The sequence below is a fragment of a genome, unplaced genomic scaffold (genome assembly GCF_019419815.1).
Source record: "Pyrus x bretschneideri cultivar Hongxiangsu unplaced genomic scaffold, Pyrus_bretschneideri_v1 Contig2, whole genome shotgun sequence".
Taxonomy (NCBI): Eukaryota; Viridiplantae; Streptophyta; class Magnoliopsida; order Rosales; family Rosaceae; genus Pyrus; species Pyrus x bretschneideri.
Window position 1 is genome coordinate 1,779,760 of NW_025999501.1, and position 6,184 is coordinate 1,785,943.

Here is a 6,184-nt window from a genome sequence, read left to right on the forward strand (position 1 = left end):
GCTCCCTAGATTTGATTTATCTTAATTTTTGTCATAATATTGACAAGTATCCCAACTAAATTACGTATTCAGATAGGAACATTGACAGAGACATTATAGTTTTATTTTTTAATGTTGTATTATTAAATAAACACTCTGAAAGTCAAGAAAATCATGGTTCCAGGATCTGGTGACCGCTTAAATTATGAGGTAATTACACTAAATAGATTGAGCTGTGTCGGAATTTCAATCCCATGGTGGAATCTGGATTCCGATCTTGATACATTTATGGTTTGAGGATATGATTGTGATGGCTACGCGAGTTCTTTAAGAAAAAGATGATCAGATGGATGAGTTGTTCTTCTAGTCTCTTTCTTTGCTACTTGCTAGTCGATCATCACACACATAATTTAGCGATTGTGACACATTGATTATATAAATCTCTCATTCTGAACACGATACTTTTATTAGGAGATCTCATAAACTGAGACTCAAATCAATTAACCGTGATGATTGGTAAATCTCGTATCATGAGGCACGTGACGTGTAATTAATGAGTAATTGTGACACATTCATAGATCTCATATTGAGAGGTTTGCTCCGATTTACGAATTTGCATTTGGATAGTTGAGGTTAAGATTTATATTTATTTATAGTTATACTATTATTTTTGTTACAAGATTTTTCATTTCTACCCAACCCGTTTTTGGCTAAGGCAAGTAGGTTGCCCCTCTTGCAAGAAGCCTACTCATATGTTTCTTCTAATCTTGTGGTCAAGTTATTTTTCTAAATATTGGCTACCAACTGCATCTAATGTCTTGTTCCCTTCACATATTTGTTTGTATAAATAAAAATACATTTTATTCTTTATGTTAATATGATTTAGGATTTGGAATATTCACTTTTGAGACACATTTTGACATCAATTTTTGTGGGACTCACTTTGTAATATATTTCAACGATTCACCTGTCTATTTTTTATGTCTTATCTCAAAAATCATGCCTATAAAAAATCACCAAAATATGAAACCTATTTGACCGTTGGATTAAGTTTAGTGTTTCTTTGTAGAACTGTATTCATCTATTTTATTTTACTACAAATGAATATTTTAATAGTTTTGAATTTGTCTAATTTTTTACAAGGATTATCTATGAATAATGTATTAAAATATAAATGATTTGAATTTTTGAATTACACTACAAGGTAAGCCCTACAAGACGTGTGTCAAAAACGTGTATTTCCGAAACCTATATATATATATTGTCAATGCCTCACCACTTTAATATTGGGCATCTTCCACAGTACCCAAAAACCATCCTCGAAATGAACTTTGCAGAAAGGGATAAGAAATAAACCCTAGACGACGGAGGTATATGTCATGACCCGTACGTGTGAAGCCATGCATGCATGCACCAATTATGAAGCCAACACTGAATAATGTGTGTTCCTTCGATATTTATATACCTACCAGAATAAAGGTGCCACCTGATGTTATAAAAGCTCATAATAATTGGTCGACAAAGTTTAATAATTGGTTGATAAAATTTGGTGACGAGGACACCAATTTATAGGGATATAGCACACAGTCCATTAGCTAGCTAGGCATGACGGTAAGGGACATAGTTATGGAGATTATATGAATATGGCACCATTGGACGCTTTCATTGGCAGGCCCCGATGTTTGCGGCTTCACACTTTCTTCCCTACTGATAAGTACTTATATGAGTTCACGGAGGAAGTGAATGGTTTTTCATTTGGACACGATTATAAGAAGATTAGACTCTTCTATAATCCTACCATTTTAAGGAGGATTTGAATGGATAATTTTATCATTTTTCTCTTTAAGTGGTCATAATTTTATTATTTTTCTCTTTAATATATATTTATTTTAATATTATATATTTCGGTCTCACTATTAGAAATAAGGCGTTGTCTTACGAATTTTGTTTAATGAATCGCTTTTGATCAGGTAAAAGGACTTTACTTGACGATTTTTTCAATTAGTAAGGCAAAATTGGTCAACATTTAGTATTTACTCAAAATCTTTAGAGCAAGTCCAACCCTTCTTCAATGGCCCGGCACCAAGTGAAGAAAATGGCCCGGCACTGAGTCCATCAGCTCCAGCCCGGAAAATAGGCTGGCACCCAGCCCGTGCTAGTCAAGAGGCCAGCCCAAAATGGACAGACCCAGAGGCCGGTCCGTTTCTTGGCGCGTGCACAACACGCGGTGGAGATGGCGAGTAGCCGACAGCGTCTGCAGGCAGTGGGGCCCGTAGTGCAGGGCAAGTGGACTGAGTCTGTGAAAGGGCTACGTGGCCCTCCTCAGAGTCGTTGGATTTCCAACGGCTAGTTTTTGTAGGCCGTTGGATTTCCAACGGTAAAAAAAATTTAAATTTAAATTTTAAATTGGACCGTCCGATCACAGATCAACGGTCCAGATTAATTACAACATTAAAATTTATTAAAAATTAATTAAAAAATGTCAAAATTTTTTTAAAAAATACAGAAAATTTAAAATTTTTTTTTTTCTATAAAAAATGTTGGGATTGGTTTAAAATCTTAGCGGAAATCTATTCAAAAAATAGTACGTTCGGATAATGACATGTGGCGTGACGAGATTGGTTAAAAATCCTATCCGAAATTAAAACTATTTTTTTTATTATTTTATAAAAAAATTATTTAATATTTTAAATGGACTGGGTGCCAGCGCATTTTTAGACTAGGTGCCAGCACATTTTTTTTGGGGTGGAGATGCTTTGGCCTATTACTGTTCATTGGGTCTATTACTGTTCAATTAAGTGGATAAATGGGCTGGGTGCTGGTGCAAAGTGGATAGGGGTGGAGTTGCTCTTATGACCAAAGGCAGTCGTAAGGTAAGGTCAAATTCAATGGGCAACTTTTTGGCGCCAAAAAGAAAAAATGAGGCATAATATCTGAAGGTTTGCTTGATGAAATTGAGATTCATTGGTTAGATTTACGTTGCCCAGCGGCCCAGCTCATGGGCACAAATGTCAGGTCGTCAGGAAAAGACCTACAATGATGTGTAAAAAAAATCCACCGACACGAACTTTGCTTGACGATTTCTTTGTGGTTGCCAGACGGAATGGTTTGTCAGTAGGGGTGGGTTCGGTTCAAAACGGTTCGGTTTTTTGCCAAAACCGAAACCAAACCGAAATTTCGGTTCGGTTCGGTTCGGTTCATTTTTTTTTCGGTTTTTTTTCGGTTCGGTTTTTTTCGGTTTCGGTTTTTTCCGGTTCGGTTTCGGTTTTTTTCGGTTTTTTATTTTTATTTTTAAATGATGTAAATGGAAGGAACCTACCTATCAACCTCCCAGTTCTCATATATCAGAGAATTGAGAGCCTCAAAATCCTGAATATATTCAAGTAATTCAACTACTTGTGATCAAGCAGAACGAATTCAAATTTTCAAAAGTTAAGCAAATACATAAACATATATTCTTCAAGGAAATGTACATCGTCAGGATTCAAAATTCAAAAACTTTAAAATTTACAAAATCATGAAATAACTCAACAAATTAACTGATCGATGCAAATCGAAAAAAAAAAAGCAATTGGGTTCTTCTAAATACCATAATCGGACTTCAATAGCGCGTGCCCAGTGCCCACATTCAAATTCATAGTCAAGTCCACAATAGATCTAGAAAATTCCAAAACATATTTAGAGAAAAATACAAACTTTTTCACCTTAAATTACATAAATTTCAAATGGGTAACCATACAATTAAAAACCTATGAACTGACAAATAAATAAAACCACAACCTTTGTTGCAGCGATATAGCCATGATCGTCGCAAGCTCTTTCAATTCCTCTTTTTGTCGGATCTAGAAAAGGGCGAGGGAAAATCATGGTTTGGAAGAAGGAATCCGCGAGGAGGACAGGAGAAGACTGGAGAGAGAGTGATTTGGAGGAAGAGAGGAAGGAGAGGGAGAGGGAGGGAGAGAGAGAGAGAGAGAAAGAGAGGAAGCAAAGGCAAAGAGGAAGCAGTGGACGGAACAGAGAGGTGTTTGAGATCTGAAATGAAATGGGAGTGAGACAGCTAGGGTTTGTAAAGTTAAGAAATTTTATAAAGCATTAAACATAAGAAACCTATAAATAAATTACTGGTACAATTATAACAACACAAAGCCTACAGTCAAGTTGGCTTGCAACAACCAACCCAACCCATAGGGAAAGGGTTCAAACCCCGACGGCAACATGTATTTTTTAGTATTTATATATGATTTTTTTTTTCGGTTCGGTTCAATTCGGTTCGGTTTGGTAGTTTCGGTTCGGTTTGGTTTTCGGTTCGGTTTGGTAGTTTCAGGCAAACCCTTATTTATCAAATTGGTATGTGCCTTCTTCTTTTTATTTGTTGAATAAAGTTTTATTGAATGTGTGATTAATTAATTTTAAATATTGTAGGTTTGTGATTGGATTGGAAAAAAAAAAAAATAATTAAAGGAAAGGCATGTATTTGTCTCTTAACTATAAATTAGTAAGTTTGAGTTTGTTAATTGTGGGTTATGTGAAATTTTGAGTTTGCATGTTACTGAAAAATATGTAGCATAGGCAATCATTAGTCTAGGAAATCATGGTGTGAAATTTGTTAAAATTGTGTTCGTTTATATAAAATTAATTATGTTCATTAACTTCATATTATAAATTCAAAAAAACTTAGACTCGTTTGAGAGTCTGCTGGATGCGTGTGTAGATGGAATATGCGGCTTCGCGATTTATCTGATTCTTGAATTGTCCATTTCCGACAGTTCGGAAGTGCACTAGTATGTGTTTAGTGTTTGCAGTAAACGTGGCTAAGTTTTGTTTGTCGAAAGTTCGGTTGTATCTCTTTAATGTTCTTCTAGTGCATACTATCCGAAACCTTTTCGGAGTACAGAGCAACCACATTGTTCACCTACCATTCAAGATGTCAGGTGTCTCCATGTCAAATTATCAAAGAGATGGGCCAAAGGCCGCTTCCAAAAATATCGATATTGTCCCTAACTTATTAACTACCATTTGCACAGTTCGACAGCGTAGGGTTTTATCAAAAGGCCTCAGAATTATTTGGAGTGGAGTTATGATATTTTAACTCTTTTTTTCTCAGAGATACGGTTTATGTGGGATATTTCAACACGCCCTTTCACATAGGACCCATTTAGTGGGTCCCACGTGAGAGATCTACACATCGACAACCACGTGGAGCTAAGGGGACTAATCCTACAAGCAGGGCCAAGAGACCCACCATCATCATGTGGGGCCAAGGGGACCCACCCATCAAATGGCAATACGGGTCTGCTACTTGGCTTTGATACCATGTCAAATTATCAGAGAGACGGGCCAAAGATCCACTTCTAACAACACCTGATTTGTTCAAAATTTTTGTTTTAAGACCATTTAGCTCACCTCTCATATTACTAGCTCAATCATAGTCTTGTCTTCGTAACTAGGACATACTCAAGTTTGTTGTAACAAACAATCTCTCAATGACCTTTCCAAATTTGCTACTAGCTGTAGAGGAGACATATTGAGACTCAAAAACCTTTAAATTATTTCTCCTCTTTTGTTCACATAACGCAATATCATGACTATTTGCTCTTTAGTTGAAACATCAAGTGATTCATCAACCAAAAGAGAAAAAAAAAATGCACCTTCAATATCTTTATTGATTGCATCAATTGTTTCTATGGCACAAGTATGGACAAGATCTTTTTGAATATCAGAAGAAATATACTTCAATTTTTTTAGAGCATTCTCAAACACAACCTTCCTAACGATCATTAGTTCCAGATAATTCCCCAATTTCTTTATTTCAACGATTCATCGTGGCCACGAAAGGAAGACCTTGTCGCAACAACCATCTAGTGCAATCAAGTGTGCCACTCAATAAAATGTGATAATTAAATGTGAGCTTCATTGGTTTTCTTGATCAAAAGGGCAAAATGTAGCATCGTTTGTTATACCATACTCCAATCACTCAGATAAATCAAACCAATAGGTGATAAAACATCGATTGTCCCTTCCTTATAACTTTTCTTTGCATTTTGTGGGTTTAGGTTGACAAGGACCCATTTGTAGATAATGTCTACGGATTGCTTTGTGATAATTAGGCTTATAATCAATCATTCGAGGTCTAAGTCTAGGTTCTACAAGAAGATTAGTCAATATTTCATCCAACTCAGTGACTTCACTTTGTTGTGAACTACTC

General features: G+C 35.9%; 1 long non-coding RNA gene across 1 annotated transcript; it reads right to left on the reverse strand.

The window, feature by feature from the left end:
* Nucleotides 1-3,542: 3,542 nt before the first annotated feature.
* On the reverse strand, nt 3,543-4,222 carry LOC125476945. Its single transcript, XR_007258228.1, has 2 exons — nt 3,760-4,222; nt 3,543-3,636 (listed from the first exon to the last, which is right to left on the reverse strand). It is a non-coding gene; the product is annotated as an uncharacterized LOC125476945 (long non-coding RNA).
* Between the last annotated feature and the right edge of the window lie 1,962 nt (nt 4,223-6,184).